Source organism: Chiroxiphia lanceolata, chromosome 4 (genome assembly GCF_009829145.1).
Source record: "Chiroxiphia lanceolata isolate bChiLan1 chromosome 4, bChiLan1.pri, whole genome shotgun sequence".
Classification (NCBI taxonomy): domain Eukaryota; kingdom Metazoa; phylum Chordata; class Aves; order Passeriformes; family Pipridae; genus Chiroxiphia; species Chiroxiphia lanceolata.
Genome location: NC_045640.1, coordinates 13068526 through 13088596, shown reverse-complemented (window position 1 = coordinate 13088596; position 20071 = coordinate 13068526). Strand labels below are relative to the sequence as shown.

The following is a 20071-nucleotide window of genomic DNA, read 5'->3' as shown; positions in this document are numbered from 1 at the left end:
ACTATGAACATGCCATTTTCCTGCTGGCTCAGTATCTCATGTAGAAGGACGACAAAGAATTTATTCCTTTCCTGCCATGTGGATAAGCAGAAGGATAGCTAAACAACCACCAGTTTGAGCACACTGCTTTCTACCTTATCAGGAACAGGATGATAGTTTTGTCTCCTTGACATACTTCCATAGCAGTACTCCAAACACAGAAGCAGCAAATCAAATTCCCCTGGCATTAAAAGAAGAAATAAATCTCTGCACAGAGACTATTATTCCCCACACAAATACTCAGGAATGGAAGTAGAGTCAAATTCTGATCCAGTTGGTGGATTGTCTCTTTGCTAGTTGCAGTGCTGTAGACATCAATTCTGAACTGCATTGTGCAGCATCACTACAGGTATACCCAAGGCATACCACACAAATATACAAGTCTGGCCATATTCTGCAGGTTAAGGCCCCTGTGCCCCCCAATGTTATCAGAAATGCTCTTTTTTCTTCCTTGTATTAAAAAAAAAATTGTTTACGTGATTTTCAGCACAAACACCACAGCAGTCTACTCCAATATTACAGAACCAGAGAAAGAAATGCAAAATTTAATTGAATTGCTTAAGTAATGAAGCTTTGATATTTAACTGATTTACTCAAAACCGTAAATTGCTAAAAACAAAACATTATTTTAACCTGACAGTCCCATTGAGACCAATATTGTAAGCTTATTCAAAGCTGTTTATAAGCAGAACTAACAAACATGCAGAAAAGATACCTGGGATCCAGAGCTGGGTTTGAACCTCTGCTTGCCATGATTATAGGATAAAGCTTCATTTTCACATTTGCATAGGTATTGCCCAGTAGAGTTTGAAGCCCAGATGACAGAACCAAGGGCTGACAGTGTTCAGTGCCACTCTACAGCTCTACAAGCCAGGATTTCCGGCAACTCATTTCCCACATTCCTCTTGGACTCAGCTATTTATTTGTTTATGTGTATTTAAACAGCCTTTAAGTCTTCAGCCACACGGCTGGCACCATTTCTCTGACATCCTCCTCACCTAAGTCAAACAACTCTAGATAATACATTGCAGAATATTGGCTAACCAGTGCATCACAAAACCTGCTGCTCCAATGTGATCTATAAGCTTCAATACAGCAGAGAAGATGGTGCTGGGAAAGGCTTTAAAAATATCTGAAGAAATAAATAGTCCTTAATGGACTGGATGAAGTCTCTGTAAAGAGATGTCAAGCTAGAGAGCATGTGGTCTTGTGTACTGGCTGTAATTCAAAGGGACAGAAGTGGGCAAGGAGAGGAAAGCAGGAACAAACCAGGTGATCTGCAGCCAGAGGATTGTGAGTGGGTGTGCACGACCAGGTTGCAAAGGGAAACCAGTTTTGCTGTCAATGAGCTATAACATCTCAGTTGAGCATACTGAAAACATTACCTTAAAAAGAGAGGAAACAAATCTGGAATGACTGGACAGTTTTCATAGAGCTGGAATTATTAATAGTCACAGAAGCCTTGTTCAGGAATTTCAGCACATGTCACAAGCCACCTCTCTGCTCTTGATCTTTTGATTGATCAGTCAATCAATTTTATGTGTTACCTGGGAAGAGTCACAAGACAAGGTAACTCCAGTGTATCACAGGTCTCTAAGTTGAGATCTTGCTAAAGCTCATATGGAGAACAGGCCTGCAGTTTGCTTCACCAGATTCAGGACACAATCAGGCTGAGTCTCACCTCCTCAAATTTACTTTAAGATTAAATGTTTATCATCTCCATAACAGTGGCTTTTACAAAGATAAAAAGTGAGGTGTTTTTTTCCTCTGGAGCAGCATACGTGGCATTTACATAGTAAGTTAAAATGAGGACAGTAATGTCCATGATCACGTTCCAATGGTGTTTGTATACAATGTCTTCAGCCCACTAAATGCATGTGGCATGCAGTGTTTCACCAAAGACCTTGAAGCTAAGCACAGTTTCACAAGCTAGAGCAAAAATTAACAAGAAGGTTCTCAAAACATTAAGAAAGACAATCTGTTACTTAGAGAAAGTTAAATCCTATTTGCCAAAAACAGATAAGACCTCAGCACCCAATGCACAACATCTGAGAGGGAAATATTGCATGCACACACTCTAAGAATTCCCCTGCTTCAAAGGCACAATTGTTCCTTGTCATCCAAAATCTGCTTGGGACTGGGATGTAATAAGTCTATACCACCTGTCCTGCACCCAAAGGGTCAGTCTATCAAGAATCTACCACAATTATCAATACTGGCAAAATCACACCAGTCGACAACTCCAAGGTTCAGAAACAAACAGAGAATTGCTTGTGCATCTCTAGTGCCTTCTACATGGTCAGTCCACCCTCTGGAAAACTTCATCCAGGCCTGACATCTGCCACCAAATAGAAAAGACTCAGAGAGCACACGTAGTTAAAGCCAAACATATCAGTGAATGAAGACTAATGCTCCCCAGAAACACTGAAGCTTACTGAAAAATGCTAAGGGAGAAGTTCTAGGGCAGTTCAAATGTGAAGGGCTTAGGTCTTGAACTGACAGCCAAACTAAGCACAACCAACGAAGTCCTAACAACACAGTATGGATGATATAAAGCTTTGTGACACAGATATTCACAGGTAGGTTTAATGAGTCTCAGAACTACATGACAACTTGATTGAATTTATTCATATTTTAATTCATAAAAGTACTGTGTTAGTTTTATAGTAACATATATATAGAATACTATAGAAAAAGGTCTGAGCACTTCATCAATTACTAAAATTTTGGTCTGTGGCCCCAAAATCACATTTATCTACTAAAATCCTTAAAATATATACAAGTACCAACTTACAGTCCCATTTTTCAGGGCAGGTTTTATCAGTCAGAAACACTTGCAGCATGGGCCATGCTAAAAGCTGGGGAAAAAATCCAATGTTTAAACGTTACTGCAGATTAAAGAGTGATATATATGTAATTAAAGCACCAAAACTGTAGCAACCCTTCCCATGCACAGAGGTCACGGTCACAATGAGTGCAACTACTACCGTGAACCCCTCTGCCTTGACCAGTTGTTATTTACATCCAGTGTAAATTCAGAACACATGCAATAAAGTTGATGGATGTATGGATGATGGATACATGTTATACAGACTGTAACTGAGATTAGAATCAAACCAGTCATTACCAAGAGGGTTCTTACTTTTCTGCTTAAAAAAGCTAAAGCCTTTGCAAGAGAGAAGCCATGAAAACAGTTTTATCGCCTATGGGGTGGGGTGTATCTCAGGCAACATAAAACAGGAAAAAGAAAAAATAATTTGTTTAATTCAAACCCCACTAAAATCAGAGTTTCACATTGTGCAGTTTCATTGCTAAAGAATGTATCTCATACTTAATGATTCCTTCCACATTAAAAAAAAAATCAGAAAACAGAATGACATGTGCAGAACATCCACTCCTCCATCATGAAAAAGCACAACAAAATAAGAACATGTAGCATTTTGACATCAACAAAGCTGCCTACATAGACGCCCACTCTTTCTTATTTTCTCTGCAGCACACTCTTTTTAACTCGCTCATCTCCTTCTGCATCTTTCTCAGAATTCTTGACTTACCTACTTTCCAAACAGCTTCTTCAGACTTATTTTCACATGAAAACCAACCATAATAGTTATTCTCTTACAGACAATTCAGAATACTACATCCATTTTAATTCTTCCCTCTCCCAATATATGGTAAACCAATAAAAATTATTTCAGAGTATCTGAAATAACTAGAATTGGAGAGTTATTCCACAGATCTTCATGCTGTGACAGATTCACACATTTGGTCCCACCTCCCAGTGAGGAGCTGGCAATTACTGCATTCCAGTGCAGGACCATGGATTTTTTCCAGCTCCCTTACTCCACATGCCAGTTACAGCTGATTGTGGCAGCTGAAACAGCAATGCATTTTTGCATCAGATGCACAAAATCTAGAAAAACTGGATATGAGAGAGCAAATGTGCAGTAAACTTTGGGCATTTTTTCTGCAAATGAGAATTATCATTCTTGACGATCATGATATTTAAGGTTCTGCTTCACTGATATCCAACAGGATTTTAGATTTACAGATCTAAATCTGTAAGAAATGCACAGTGTTTATTACCTCAAGTGATATGAGAACACATCCCTCTAAAGGTTTTAGATATTCCTCTGCTTTGTGTGAGAAAACAGCAAATAATTAAAATCCTGTGTTGCTTTTGTGCTGCTTCAAGGATTAGCCTCTGTCAATTCCTGGACAATATATACATTAAGTACACTAAGTACTCTGATTAGAGCTTAAACGCTGTTTAAATCAGACACATCTCCAATACATCCCCTTGCAAAGCATAGTCTGTCATCATTATGCAATTATGTTATAGTGCCAGCATGCAGGAATCTTCTATTTCACCCGGTGCGTCAGATCCACAGTCTGCACACACATTTAACTGTATGGTAATCCTTGGAGTGTTTTCTGACTGCACAGTTGTGAATGGACACAAAATTCTCCGCATTTAGTTTTTATTCTTAAAAGCCACAGCTTTGTTACTCAATACCTAGATTCCTAATAGCTTGTTAAATAGATAGACTAAATCTAGCTCAGATATATCTAAGCGTGGCTGTGATCATGGTTCCCCTCTGTGATGCAGAAATAGGCATCTACTTTCTAGACTACAAGTCATCTAGGAAAGGCTACAGTGAAAAGATGGAGAAAAAAGTAGAAAAGAAAACTCAAAATATTTCGGGCTTCCTTACATAGTGGTCAAAAAAAATCTGCAAAAAATAATATATACACAGAGTATATATTACTAACACAAAGGCAGGGTTGGTACAATTAGCTGAATGCAGGGAAGCTTTGGGGTTTTACTGAAAGAGGCAGTAATAACACTGACCTCCCAGCTGGCAGAATGTAGAATCTAAAAAGTCCTAAGAAATTTTAACATATGATGGCAATCCATTAAAAATAAACAAAGACACACCAACAATCAAACCAATAAAGCAAACAAAAAAACCCCACCACCAAATCAAAGTAGAAAACATTAATAAGGGGACATAATGAGATGTCAGGAACAAAAAAAAATGGTCCAAAAATACTCATTTTTCAAGGTAACTCATAGCAAAAAATTCAAATTCATGCCATTTATCAGTGAAACTTGATTAAAAATACAAAAATGCTCTTCTAACCTTCCCAGTCAAGTATATACATCTTGAGTTCTGGAGCAGCAGATTTATCTTTGAGACTTCAACCCTTCTTACAAATGCAGTTTGAAATTGGCCATCAAATGCAAAAATTAGTCATAGGAGACTGAGAGACAGCAGAAGCATTTGTCTCATTTCCGTAGGAAGCCAGGCAAATGTAATTAAAGTTTTTAGTAAGAGTTTGCCACTTTACTAAAATACTCAGAATTACCAGAACAGACACTAAGTGTTAGGGCACAGCATCTCATCCTCCCTCCCCGTTCTACGTGGTAGTGGCCAAAGCCTCATGGAAAAACTAATAGGATGATTATCTTGAGAAGGATTATGCTGCACGGAGAAGCTGAAGTCTGCCTTTGTGAGAATTAAGTCCATCATCCCCACTGGTCTGCCGAATTATTTTCTTTTACCATAGTGCAGATAGAGCATCACCTTGCTCTTTCTTAAAATAAGTGAATCTCGAAGAACGTCAATATAAGAAAGTGGCATAAAATGTGCTTGCAGATCTTTCTTTTTGGCTTAAAAAATAGGGAGTCCAGAAAATTATATAAGAGGAAAAATTACCACATTCTTTTTTAAGAAACGAAGGTCTGCTACACTAAATTAGCAGAGTATAATTATAATACAGTCTATACCTAACAAGCTTAGCAATGAATGATTGAGACACGATCTGTTCTACAGGAAATGCCAAGATGTGACTCAAGTAGATCAACATAAGGTCAAAACATTGTGAAAACATTGTGAAAGTGGTGCTTTACACCTCGATAGGGAAAAAAGGTTCTTAGGGTTTCATCTTTGCTTTCTAAGCAATTTAGATAAGGAACACAACACACTGCCTCCATCCTGGTAGGGACAACAGAGTGTTTACAGCCAGATAGTGCAGAAAGAACTACATGAAGGAGTTACTTCAAAATTATAGAAGTATTTATGGCTTAGGGACTCAGACAGAATGAGAACCACTGTCTCACAAAGTAAAACCTCCACCCTAGAAACGTGTCCTGATTAGACTCAGGATACACGTGCATTCCATTGCCACAAGTACAAACGTGGCTCTGAACAAGCTTGTTCAGAGACTCAGTAGTTCACAAGAGCATAAGGCTTATACCTTTGGGTGGCAGTTCAATTGCAAGCTAGTGAGAAGAAATGCAAAATATTGGACACTTTTTTGCATAAACAGAAGCATTACAGTGCAGTAAATAAATAGCTGGATACTGATGTAGATAGAAAACAGAAAAAGAAGATAAAATCTCAGGCTCATAATCAATGACGTTTTGAAAAGTCTTATTAAAATGGTCTATTTTAGATAGATAAGATACTCCTTGCTCTGATTGTTGAAGAAGAGAATTAAGGTAATTTTGAAAGAACCCATGGAAGATTGCTCCGCAGTGGCTCACTCTTTTTCTCACCATATAAATAGTAATAACCACAATAATAGCATCTCAGTTTCAATTACACCAACATACCACTTGGCCCACTTCACCTTAAAATAAATGGATAATGTTAGGATTAAACTTGAGACCATTATACTCACGGGGGAAAATAAAAAAATCACTTCCTCACCTGCACAGCAAGGTCAAAGCAATCAGATATGCAGACAGTGCCCATAATGAAGGCTGGCAACCACGTTGACTTCAGCCAAAGGGACACCGTTCATTGAGGTTCCACCCAGGAAGCCATGCATTTCATCTGCAGCACATGCTGAGCGTCAGTGCCAAATCAAAAGTGAAACTGCGAAATACGGTCGGGTGGCTCTACCGACACTTCCGTACTGAATGGAAAGGTACCAGCTCTCATAAGAGCAACTAAAAGCATTCAATACTAATGTCTCGTCAAGGACAACTGAAATGGAGGGCAACTGTCAGTTATCCAAGAAGACAAAAGTTAAGTTGAAATGGCAGTAAGAAATATGAAAAACATGCTTTCTGATTTTCCTTCCTGTCAAGGTAGGGTGCTAAAAAGAGGGCAACATGTTGTTAAGATGTACTAAAAGTGAGAAGAAAAAAGAGCAGAAACCTCAAAGAGTTATGAGAGACACCTTGATCCTCTAAAGTTGTGGTTACATTCAGCATTTAGTAGGGAACAAGTAAGCAACACATGAACAAATACGTATTGGGCTGGTAACGTAAATAGTACCTCTCTTAATTTTACACTGATTACAGAATGCCAGCTCGCAGACTAAATATATAGGTTTTTAAAAACATCTGCAGGAAACAAATTAACTAATGTTTACATCAAAATTCTCTTATCAGAACAAAACAAAGGGCCTTTCAGGCATCTTTCACTAAAAACAAAGTAAAGCAAAAGCAAAGCAAAACAATGCTGACTGTGCTTTTTTGAGGATGATATAACCAGTATAAAAAAGTCCATTCACTATTTCTAAACATTTCACCATTTAAGTGATTTTTGCTTCACTTTCAGACTTTCGCCTCTAGAAACTGGTTTCAGTTTATCAAGTTATTCACCATGTTAATAAGACAGTATGTTTTTATACAATGTGTATTAGGCACCTCTCTCTTAAAACCAAGAAAATGCAGAGAGATAAATTAGAAATTACCGCTCTATATCTTTGTCTTCATTGACATATACTTTCCCATTGTGAAAACAATACACAGTGGCTACAAGTTTCTGTGCCTAACAAAACAACAAAAATAAAACAACAAAATTCACATTGTATTTCTCACTATATCAAGCACCATAACCACCCCTTAACAGCTGCAGGTGCGAGCTTCCCAAATACATTTGGCTCTTCCTTTGCATTTATGCATGTGTTTCAGACTCTATATGGTAAAGAAAGAATGCATCAAATCCAAAGGTAGCTGTGGAATTAAATTCCACATCTATGAGGCTGGTGTTTTGTTGAAAGAAAAAGAGGAAGACGTCACACAGCACACAGTAGAAGTTTCTCTTCAGCTCCCGTTCTTATTAGATGAACAAAGAGATGAAATATGGCAAGTAAGGAAGTAACCAACCAAGTTTTATCAATCTCTAAGAAACACCTACAAAAGCATTCCCTGTGCTAAAAAAAAAGTTCTATGATTTATAATAGTGTACAAAGGATGGAAGTATCACTGAGAAAGACTGAATAAAAAATTAAACTACTACTGTGTTTCCATTTGGTCCCATTGACAATAAATCTATACCATTTTTATTGAACTACTGTAGACATTTTCCCTATTACTGAAGTTAGGGCTGATGTTTCATATTTTAAAAAATCTTAGCAAAACTTAAACAGAAGTAAGTTACAAAATTTGTATACAGGAGGAAGACTTCTCAAGATGGAAAACTCCCACTTTTTTAGATCATGAACTCATGACATTTTATTGTGACCTGTGAATAAACTATGAAACAATAGCCATGAAACCAATTTTCCTTTCTAATGCTGAGTAACATTGCAATAAGTACCATAAAACAGCAACTGTTTTAAATAGGGAATTTTTTTAATGAAAAACAAAAGAGATGGAATGCGTTTGTGCATAACAGTACACAAAGCTGCAATTAAGATTGAATATTGTCCCTTCAAAATGAAGTAGAACAGAGTTAATGAAAGTTGAGAGGAAAAAAAGTATCAGAATTTCAGACAAGGACATGAGGAAGGGTTTGACGTTTTCTTTGCTTGATGGTAAAGAAACTTTGGTTCAAAATTAATAAATTACTAGATAAATAGAGATGCAGTAATCAGTGGTAACTGTCCACATCTCCTCTTAGATGGAGGCAGCATACAACAAACTTTGCTTCTATGCAAAGGGGCAATCCAACCTCACATTCTTCAGTATTTTCTGTTCCCTTACATGTATTTATGCCAGTGCCATCTGGCCTTACACTGTCCAGAAATATGGCCCAGGCCCAATTCTTTCCTTCATATACTTGCTACTCCTGCATCTATTTTCTATCATAATTTAACTGAAATATTCCACAAGAAAAAAAAATATACATGAAGATAACTATAAACATTTACATACTAACAAATAATATTTAAAAGCAGCAATTGACAGGGATAAACTGTAACAAAGATGGTGCTGGGGACACAAATGTACTAACTGTGGAAAACAAAAAGTGAGCTTGAATGAGATGGATGTGTAAGAGAAAAATCCCAAGGAACCTCTATTCCATCACTGTGTACTGAGATTAACATTTTACCAGAGTGCATCTCTTCCCAAGTCAAGCCTCATTTATATCTCGGGTTCAACACATGGCCTCTTTTGAGGATATTTCCAATTCTTGCATTCCCATAACAACAATCTAAGACACTAAAGGAACGTACATTTAAGTGGAGAGCAAGCATTGCCCAGAGCATTTCCAAAAAGCAAATGGAAATAAAAAACTTTTATATGAATGCAGGAGAGCTTAAATATGTTAGGGAAATCTCTACACCAATGGCCTCTTACAGTACTTTTATCTCAGCCTGTAGCAGACTTAGGCCCCAGTGTCTCATTGAAGGAGTTCTAGGGCTGGCCTCCTTGAACTTGCAGAGCACCTCTCCAAACAGTGGCCTCTCCACCCATAAGAAGAATCACCTCTTCTAGAAGATCCAGGATTCTTGGCCCTTCCACTTAAACCTTCAAAGTATCTATTCACTTTGTATTGACAACTTAACCACCTGCACCCATCCAGAAACAAAATCCCAAACCTCAAAAGACCCCACACTACCGTAGGAGCAAGAAACAAAGTCATCCCAATGCACCAAGAAATACAAACAGAGCAGAAATTGAAAACAAATGTTCTAAGCTGTACAGAGTATCACAGCTACTGTATCATAATAACTCATTTTAGTATTATTAGCAGTAAGGCATGTGTATTTTCAGTGCAGAACAAAAACGGCATCTCAAAAGATAATAAGCAGAATTTAAAAGTCTTTATAAAAATCTTCCTGCCTAAATGCATCACAAATTAGTGTCTTGTAATCACAAAACATTTATTTTCATCAGGCTTTGGAAAACCAACACAAAGCATATTCCCCCCCTTGCCATAGAAAACCTGAAACAGAAGCTGGCATCTCACAGAGATGAAACACAGTAGACCCTAATAAGCATTACAGAATCCAATTTCTGCATAAATACATATGCACATCAAGCTTACTGTCAGTGAGACCAACCATGTAAGAAGAGACATCACTGCATACACATGATGGGTCCTAAGCAGAGGGCAAGCATCTCATGGAGCAAAACAAATCTTGGAATGAAGTGGGACTCATTTTCTTCCACTCTACAAAATTTTCTAGACTTCCTTCTAATAATCGTACCCATTTTAAAATAAATAAATACCATCAGTTAAAATTAGCATAATTTCTTGGGATTGTTTGATTAGGCAGTGTGGTGCATGGAAGTCATCAGTCAGACCAGTAAATAAGGACTGATAATCTGTAAATACCTAACAAAAATAATTCTTGCTTGTTAGTTAAACCCGTGTCCACTTCATCCTCTCTAATTTAGTGTTCCTGCAAATCTTCACTGATTTGCAGGCCTAGCAACTGCTTTAAGGGCTGAGGGAAAGAACTTTTCTCAAAATCTCACCCATTCACTAGAACAAACCAGTCTTGATGGGGAACCAAGTGAGAAAAATTACAGTGTCTGCAGATACTCCTCTCACCCAGCCTCCCCAGAGTGATCTGTTCCCTAGTGTTGCCATAGAAAACGGAAAGGAAGCCTCCAATTAGGGACGAGGTCACATTTAAGCAGAGATATTATATAAATATCAGCCAGCCAGCACCCTGCAAAAAAAAAAAAAAATAAAGGCCTCATCCTGCCAGTTCTCCAGGGCAGGCCTCGGGTCTGCTCCTAGAAGACCCCTGCCCGCAGGGCTCGGCTTGCAGGAGCATGTGTAACGCTCCGGAGCCTGCCCGGGGGACCCCCCGGCACCGCCGGTACAGCCCGGGACGGGGGCGGGCGGCAGAGCCGCGGCGGGGCCGGGATGCTCCGCACAGCCATCCCGACCTGCCGCAGGTACCGGCAGCTGCGGGACCGTCCGCGGGGCCCGGCGGGGATGGGGGAGCACAGGCAGCTCCTCCGCGGCCGCGCCCCGGCCCGCTGATGGCTGCGGGGGAGCTGCGGGAGGGCGGGGGCCGGCGGGGCAGGAGCCGCCTCGCCTCGCCTGGGCACAGGCAGCGCCCAGCCCCGCCAAGGACCGGCCGTCATTCCCAGGGCTTCCTCGCCCGTCGAGTCACCTGCACGGACGGGCGAGCGGAGAGAGACACGGGCTCGCCCCGCCCCAGGATGCACTTTTTTTCCCCTCAGGCACCTCGCACGACCAAAGTCTCCGAGCGCGACAGCATCCTCCATCCATCTATCTATCCATCCATCTATCCATCCGTCCATCCGTCCATCCGTCCGTCCGTCCGTCCTTCCTTCATCCCCCCCAGCCCTTCCCCGCGTCGCCTCCGCATCCCCCACTCGTGCCTCCCGCCGCCGCCACTCACCCACGCCGCGGCCGACGAGGGCGACAGGGCCCGGTCAAGCCCTCGCCCGCTCCTTCCCCGGGAGGGACCCGCTGTGGCGATGCGGACGGAGCAGCGGAGCGGCGGCGAAGCACCGCCCGGCAGCCGCACCTCGCTGCCGGCGCCGGGTCCCTCCCCAGCTGTCACCGGCGGCCCGCCCTCGGGGCGGTGGCGACCGGGCCCTCCCGCAGCCCCGCCCCGCCGCCGCCGCCGCCGCGCCGGGGAGCGCCGGCCGCCCGGGATGCTCGGGAACGCGGCACCGGCGGCTTCCCCGGGGGCTCCTGCTCCGGGAACCTTGCCCCGCAAACCAGGCGGTGTGCGCGGGGCTACCTCAGGTGTCCCCTCACTCGCCTCCTCACTTCCGCAGGTGGCGGGGCACGTCCGGCATGGAGCGATGAGGAGGATGTACCCGTTTAATTTTTTGTATTGCGCCCAACCGTCGCACAGAAGAATCAGACACGGAATTGCCAGGTTAACTCGTTCGCACTCACTATCCGTGCCAGACGCCTGTAAACCCTAATGCCATCTAAAACCTCGTTGTTTTGTCAGGATGGAACAGAATAGCAGCTTGAGGCTCCCGGGCCCAGACTTTGCTGTGGGCTTTAAACTAGACTGACTCCTCTGCACCGACATACATCGACTGTGAAAGCACCTTTACTAAAACGCTGTTCATGACCATATTTCAGTTGATCCAGATTCAGTGACTGACCCAGTGAATGCAGCAGAAGTGTATTTCTGTTAACCAAATAGCAAGACCTCAGGGAGTGGGAACAGTCTTGATAATTGTCTCAGTGTTATGTTGATAGCTTATGCAGTATTTGAGTAAATAGGCCCAGAATCAAGGAGAAAATAACCAGGTTTACCATTCTATTTGGTTTTTAGTTTTGTTGTTATTGTTGCTGGGGAGTTAGGTTTGTACTTAGTTTAGTAAGACAAGATGGCTACAGAAAAATAAATTTGAAAGAGGAACCACAAACACAAGAACCAAGGATCAGTCTCAAAACATGCCAGAAGAAATGGGTTTATGGGGTTCATCAGAGAGACAGCTCTGGGCAGCCTTACAGGGATAGAAATTTTAAAAGGGAACACTTGAGTCATGCAGATAAAACTAACACTATTGATGTCCACACTGAATGCTTTAAATCCAAATCTGAGTGGAACAGACATTTTAACAGTAAAGGGAATTAAACAGTTAGAAACACCTTTTGAGACTAAAAGGGAACATGCATTGCTGGACCGTGTAGAGCAACATTTAAACAAATGTCTTTCCAAAGGGAGGCATTTCAAACAGAAACTAAAGAAACTAAAGGAATTCTTGTAGCCAGAAAAGCCCTAAAAGCTCCTCCTGTCTAGAGAAAATGCTGCTTTTGATTTTAAAATCAATAAGAATTGAATATTCCAGTTGGTATTAATTACTTCATATAGTTAATTTGTTCCATTTTCCAACACAATTTCAGGTATAAATGTTTGAAATTTATGCTCTTTAAAAATGCCAACACATTTATTGGTGGCTGTGTTCCAAGTCTGGATTAATGAAACCATAATGAGCAGCTTGTTATGCTTTAGCTGCTATCTAACAGTTCTTTATAGGACTGGGAATAGGAATTTGGGGTCTAAGTTCTGGCCTGGTCAGGGAGAGAGGAAATTGGAGCTCTTAAATAATACATGCATGGATTTGTATTAGTGTTATGTCTTGTGCAAGGATGCAGTGTTGTGTTCTGAAGAAAGGTAGGATGTTCTGTATAGAATTCACTTATAAGGAGCTGGTTCATAGGGTTGCTACACGAAAATTATTTTCTTATTAAATAATTTTTACTTGAAAGTACTGGAAAATAAATAAGAAGGTGAATTTCATAACTTAGCTAGTACTTTGTTTCTCAGTATTTTTCATTAATAGAAGTGTTTGAGCTTTTTTTTTTGAGTTAACATAAATTTGGCATCATTTAAAAGTCAGGTTAGCTGATCCTCTTATCTGCACAGTCAAAAATTATTAGCTTCTTGTCAGACATGGTTCTATAGCCACTATTCCCTTCAGCTGGAGAGCAACCATCACTTCAAGAACCCTAGAGCATCCTTTTGAGAGTGTGGGATTTGATATCCACTAATGTCTAGAAACTGAGGGACCCATTGCACTGTCTGCACTGCACAGATGCAGTGGATAGAACTAAATGCCCTTAGGGGACATGGAATATCCAAGAGACTCAAGTATTAAGTGAAAGAAAAGATTTATAATCCAGCCTGGTTTTGGTTTTCTTGTTTATTTCCAGCAGTGTTTTACATTACTGGAAGAAAATTACTGGGTCCTGCCCAAGTTCACACAGGAATTCTGTGGGTCAGCCAGAAATTAATCCTGATATATCCTGGTAACTGTGGTGTCCCTGCTGATGTAGGAAGCTTCTGAACAACACACATGGAGTGCGCAGTTGTGAAATACAGAAGATGTCGGTAAAGGAGGAGAAGTATTTTGCCCAGCTGTTGGCTGATTTATTATTACTGGTTGTTTGGCTAGTGTGTTACCAGCTTTCTAACTCTGCTTTTAGGGATCAGCAAAGAAGATTGAAATATTGAATCTGAAAAGTGCTATGTGAGATATCAACAAGAAAATATTCAGCTCTGTTTTGAATTCCCTAAAATCAGTGCAAATTCTTCATTTAGTTAGGAGGAATAAAACTGAGTCTTTGAAGTAACACTTAAAAAATGCATTTAAAACCTTTTGGTAACTTCATGACTATGCAATTTAGAATCAGAGGCACTTTGACTTTATTGTACTCATACTGCAGTAACTATATTAAGTAGGAAGCAAAATAAAATTTCAAGGACAGGCCATAATTGAAAAGTTAATTCATTTTTAATATTGATATGCTCATTGTACAGAGATTTAAGCCTGCAGAATAGCAGAAGAATATTGAAATCCTTGCTCTACATTTGCCTTTTAATCATAATAAAAATCTCTTGTAAAGAGAGGTGGTCTTGCTCAGCTAAAATTCAAAGTGTGAAAAGTTTTTAAAGCTTCAGCTCTGAATAATTGCAATGCTTTAAGCTTTTACATTATATTATGAAAAAAAAAACCTAGAGCACTTTTGAAACTGATTTACACACAGGGGACCAGACTATCTGCTGCTGTAAATGTAAAAGCAGTGCATTGATTATTCTTTATTATTTTTGTTGTTGTTATTATTAATATTATTGTTTAGAAATCAGAAATACACATGGAAGAACAGATTTATTTTCTTTTGCACACTATGGTTTCTTCTCATTGAAATGCAGCCATCTGCAGGCAGCTATATAACAGTGCATAACAACAGTACAATTATGTACAATATATGGCAATATTTAAAACTTCTTACTGCTCAGCACTGGTTATTATTAATGTTAACACTGGTCATGGCAAGCAAGGAAAAATTACTTTTAGGGGCAACTTTAAGTGGACTGGCTGTAATTATGCACTTTAAAGGATTTGGGTTTGATCTTTTACGGGAATAATTTTTCTGGAAAAGTTGGATTCAAGACATCTCTTTCAGAAAGCCTGGGAGATTCAGTCATTGAAATGGAATGAGGCTTATTCTTCTAAGTTATTGCAGCATTGTGAAACTTGCAGTGGATTTTCATTTAGAACAGTAATGTTTTCATAGTCATATAAATTTTAAAGGAAACACTATTTATTCAGATTAAAGATTGTTGGAAAGAGCTGAAACAAATTTCTGTAGTTGAGATGTGTTTTATTCAGAGAGCCGGCTGCTAAGTGCCTGTATATGGAATGCCTGAGCTCCCTCTCTGTGCCGTGGTTGAATCTCTGGCAAGGCTACCTTGGCCCTGGAGCAGAGGTGCCTCTTACATACCACAGGAGAATCTGTCTTGCTGTGCAGTCAGGTACAAAATTGACAGTGGCATCAACGCACACAAAAAAAATCACCTACCACACTTCTGAATTTCAAAACTCACAATGTGCATCTGCTGAACCAAAAGGGGAACTGGTGCTGGTGTCCACAGCTCATAAGGTGGGACTGTAACTGGTGGGGAATACTGTTCAGTTTGGCCAAGGGCAAAACCTGCCTACACCTGCTGACAGCCCTGTGTGCATCCTACAGATTCTTTCTACAACACATATTTTGTCACAATCAAAACTTATCCAGATGGTAGAAATAACAATAAGACAAGTTGTAGTGTATGTCCTCAGAGATGTTCTCCCCCCCTCTCTCACCCTATCGATGAGTTCTGCCTTAGGTGCGTGTTGGTAGAATATCCAGAAATAGCATGTGTTACAAACATATGCTTCTAATAGGGAATAATTACCATGCAGGGATATCAATAGCAGCAAAGGAATCAGACTGCAATTAAGAGTTGAAATATGTAGTTTTAAAAATCCTAAATTACATTTCTGTATTGCATTGGGTAGACTGTACAATATTCCTTTCTTTTGTGTGTGAGCATGTGTCTGAGCAGATATGTATGCACTTTTCATGTTTTCTTGCACCTATTTTAGAGAAGTCACTTATTCCTTAATAGAGGGTGAAGAGTCTTCTGGGAATATACACCCTGAAATTAGGATTTGTTATAGGCTTTATGTACAGCTGACTTGGTTAAAAGCTGCCTTGCTGTGCAGTCACATATCAAATTAAAAATGACAATATAAATAGATGAATTTAATGACTATGCTGTGGAATAAGGGAATAAACAATTTGACTCATGCTGAAACGAAGGGGAAAACTGAAGATTCGCAATATATTAACCCATGTTTGGTCAAAGATGCTGCTATAGAAGTAAGCACCAGGGCTTTGGATGGCAATTGATTTCTCATGCTACCTGCATAGCCCTCTTTAATGCACATGTTGAGATGATTAGCTGTAATAAGGAGAGGCTAGGGATTAAAAGGGTAAAAATAACAGCCATTATACTTCTTAGAAGGAATTCTCTGAGGATGTGTGCCTGTGGCTCACTCACACTTGCTTTAGTATATGCTGCACTGAGCTATTCAGAGCTTTGTTGGAACAAAGCTGCTAAACAAGGTTGTTAAAACCATGAAATTGTGGTGAAACTTTTCTTGTCTTCATGATTCTTTCTATTTAAGGATGAGTTGTTTAATTATCACCTTAACTTTCCAAAGACAACCTCTTACAATATTGTATATTGTATATATTGATAATATTATCTAAGTATGTCAACTCTGAGTCGTATCATTCCTGTTACAGAAACTTTATGTGCAAAGGAAAAAAGAAATAAAAATATACTTTACTGAGCTTTCAATTAATATCAGAATTTAATCAGACTGAAGATTACATACAGTTACATTACATTAGACATTCTCTACGCTCCCCAGGGATCTGGTGCCACCTCACTGGCCACCTGGGCTCTGCTACACACTTGCAGGATTGCTCCATACAAAGGCATGGATAACTGGTTTGGAGCTTGTGTGTGGCTAAAGGTTGGGGTAGGATTCCTGAAAGAACAACCATGTTGGCCTCTTTTCTGGACACTTCTCTCAGTATCTGCCAAAGGCCATTGTTGGAAAGGGAAACAATGAATTCAGAATGAATAGTTACATACAGTTTATGTGCACCTGCCGGAACACAGAGACTGAAGGGACAGGGGGCACGGCCACACAGCTGACACATCTCCTCTGGGACTCTCCCATCTCCCCAGGGGCCCTGACAGAATGGGGGGCGGGGGGCGTTCTGCAAGGGGGACCCAACCAGAATGAGGGCAGTGGGTCTCCTCGCATGGAGGTGTCGCCCAGGGGAAGTCGGCCACAATCTGCGTCAAAATTGCTCAGAAAGGAAAAACCGCGCGGGTCATTGTCACAGGAGGCCCCTTCTGAAGCAAAGTCGTTCTTTATTGCTGCACACGGGGGCCCATTCCCTGCCACTGGGGCTGCACTTGGCAGCTGTCAGGGCTCTGTTTGCCCACTGGCAGTGGCTGAGCCGAGGTGGGCACGGAAGAGATACAAAGAGGTGAAGGAAATCTGGGCATATGTGAAGGAAATGAAGAAGAAGGTGACAAGGGCGATGCAAACAAGGAAGAGGAAGAAGAGCATGGTCTTGAGAGGAGGGCCTGTCAGGGTGGACCAGGAGGGACTTCCTGCAGCGGCTGCTGGAACCCTTGGAGCACATGAGCTGCTGCCTGGAGAAGAAACACCCTGAAAACCTTCACTGAGGCCCTGACAACCTTCACCGAGGCCCTGACAACCTTCACCTAGGGCCTGACAACCTTCACTTAGGGCCTGACAACCTTTACTTAGGGCCTGACAACCTTCACTGAGGCCCTGACATAGCTTCAACCTGTGGCATGACAGACAGTCCCTATATTAACAGTAGTTCATTTAGATGTAGCTAAGATGTAGCTAGCACGTTTGCCCCGACAAGTATAGAAGTAGTAATTAGGCAGTTCTCCAACAATTATGTTGGTAGTTAATATGTAGTTCCCCAAGAATTCTATTAGTAGTTACACATATTTAGTGCACAGATCCCACCAAAATAGATAAGTACGTAATATGTAGTTATTTTTTTATGTATTTAGAAATAGATGTACTTTTCTTGTATTTCTATTCCATCTATTCAGTCCATCTCACAACAACTAGTGAAGAATGAATTGGATATTGCCCCCACTTTAGGAGAAACCCTTAAGGCCATACGGCAGGTGAAAATTGGCAAGGCAGCTGGGGTTGATGGAATTCCACCCAAAGTCTGGAAACATGGGGACCATGCACTCAATGCTAAATTTCACGAGTTTGTGGTGCCCTGTTGGGAACTAGGCGAACTACCATCAGATCTTCGTGATGTAGTCATCATCACTTTGAATAAGAAGAAAGGAATTAAATCAGATTGTTTAAATTACCATGGTATTACTCTGCTCTCCATTGCTGGCAAAATCCTGGCAAGAATATTCTTGAACAGACTAATACCCACTATAGCAGAAGGAATTCTACCTGAGAGCCAATGTGGTTTCAGAGCCAAAAGGAGCACTACAGACATGGCATTTGTTCTCAGACAACTGCAAGAGAAATGCAGGGAACAGAACAAAGGTCTCTATGTAACCTTTGTTGACCTCACCAAGGCTTTTGATACTGTGAGCAGAAAAGGTCTATGGCAGATTTTGGAACATTTAGGTTGTCCCCTCAAGTTCCTTAAAATGATCATCTCACTCCATGAGAATCAGCACGGCCAAGTCAGATATGGCAATGCACTTTCTGAGCCCTTTCTAATATCCAATGGTGTGAAACAAGGTTGTGTTCTTGCACCAACTCTATTCACAATCTTTTTCAGCATGAAGCTCCAAAGGGCCACAACAGACCTCGATGATCAGGACGGTATCTACATTCGATACCGTACTGATGGAAGCCTATTCAACCTAAGGCGACTGAAGGCCCACACTAAGACCTTAAATCATCTTGTCTGGGAGCTGCTTTATGCTGATGATGCCGCCCTTGTCACTCACACAGAAGCAGCTCTGCAGTGTTTAACATCCTGCTTTGCAGACGCTGCTGAGCTCTTTGGGCTGGAAGTCAGCTTGAAGAAGACAGAAGTTCTCTATCAACCTGCAACTCAGGAAGTCTTCCATCATCCCCATATCACCACTGGTGAATCAGAGCTCAAATCAGTCCAGCAGTTTAATTACCTAGGTAGCCTCATCTCCTCGGATGGTAAGATTGACGGAGAGATAGACAACAGGTTAGCAAAGGCATATAGTGCCTTCGGAAGGCTTTATAAAAGAGTTTGGCATAATAAACACTTGAAGAAAAGTACAAAGATCAGTGTTTACAAAGCCCTTGTATTGTCTACTCTCTTATATGGATCTGAATCATGGGTCATCTACTGCCACCACCTGCGTCTCCTAGAACGCTTCCATCAACACTGTCTCCGTACAATCCTAAACATCCACTGGTCAGATTATGTGACCATACATCTGTACTAGAACGAGCAGCAATCACAAGTATTGAGGCCATGTTGATGAGAACACAGTTGCGTTGGGCAGGGCACGTCTCAAGGATGAAAGATCACCACCTCCTTAAGATCTTGCTTTATGGTGAACTTGCCACCAGCTGCCGCAAGAGAGGAGCCCCGAAGAGAAGATACAAGTACTCCCTGAAGCAACATCTCAGCCTTGGCCGTATTGACCACCATAACTGGTCTACTCTGGCCTCCAATCAGGAGGCCTGGAGACACACCATCTATAACGCTGTGGATGCTTTTGAGAACGCACGCAGAATCACTCTTGAGGAGAAAAGACAACACAGAAAGAATCGTGCCTTGCAGAATATACCACCTAAGGAGTCTTTCTGCTGTGCCTTTTGCAACTGGACGTGCCTATCTCGTACTGGCCTCTTTAGCCACCAGCGCGCTTGTAACAAACGTGGGTAGAGCCCTTCCCAAATCTTCGTTTGCAAAGCCCAGCCATGATGATGATGATGATGATGACTTTTCTTGTATCTGTGTGTTCAAAACTGAAGCTT

The 20071-nt window shown here is 41.0% G+C and overlaps 1 protein-coding gene across 5 annotated transcripts in view; it reads right to left on the bottom strand.

The window, feature by feature from the left end:
* Positions 1-11710, bottom strand: part of JAKMIP1 (janus kinase and microtubule interacting protein 1) — a 156920-nt gene extending 145210 nt beyond the window's left edge. For 2 of the 5 annotated variants that reach the window (XM_032685014.1, XM_032685012.1), the window contains exon 1: positions 11608-11710. The gene's annotated coding sequence lies outside the window, so the exon portion shown is untranslated. Of the gene's footprint in view, positions 1-10757; positions 10903-11429; positions 11450-11607 lie in introns of those variants that run through there. The other 3 variants (XM_032685013.1, XM_032685017.1, XM_032685015.1) reach the window with 3 other exon arrangements.
* Positions 11711-20071: the final 8361 nt, after the last annotated feature.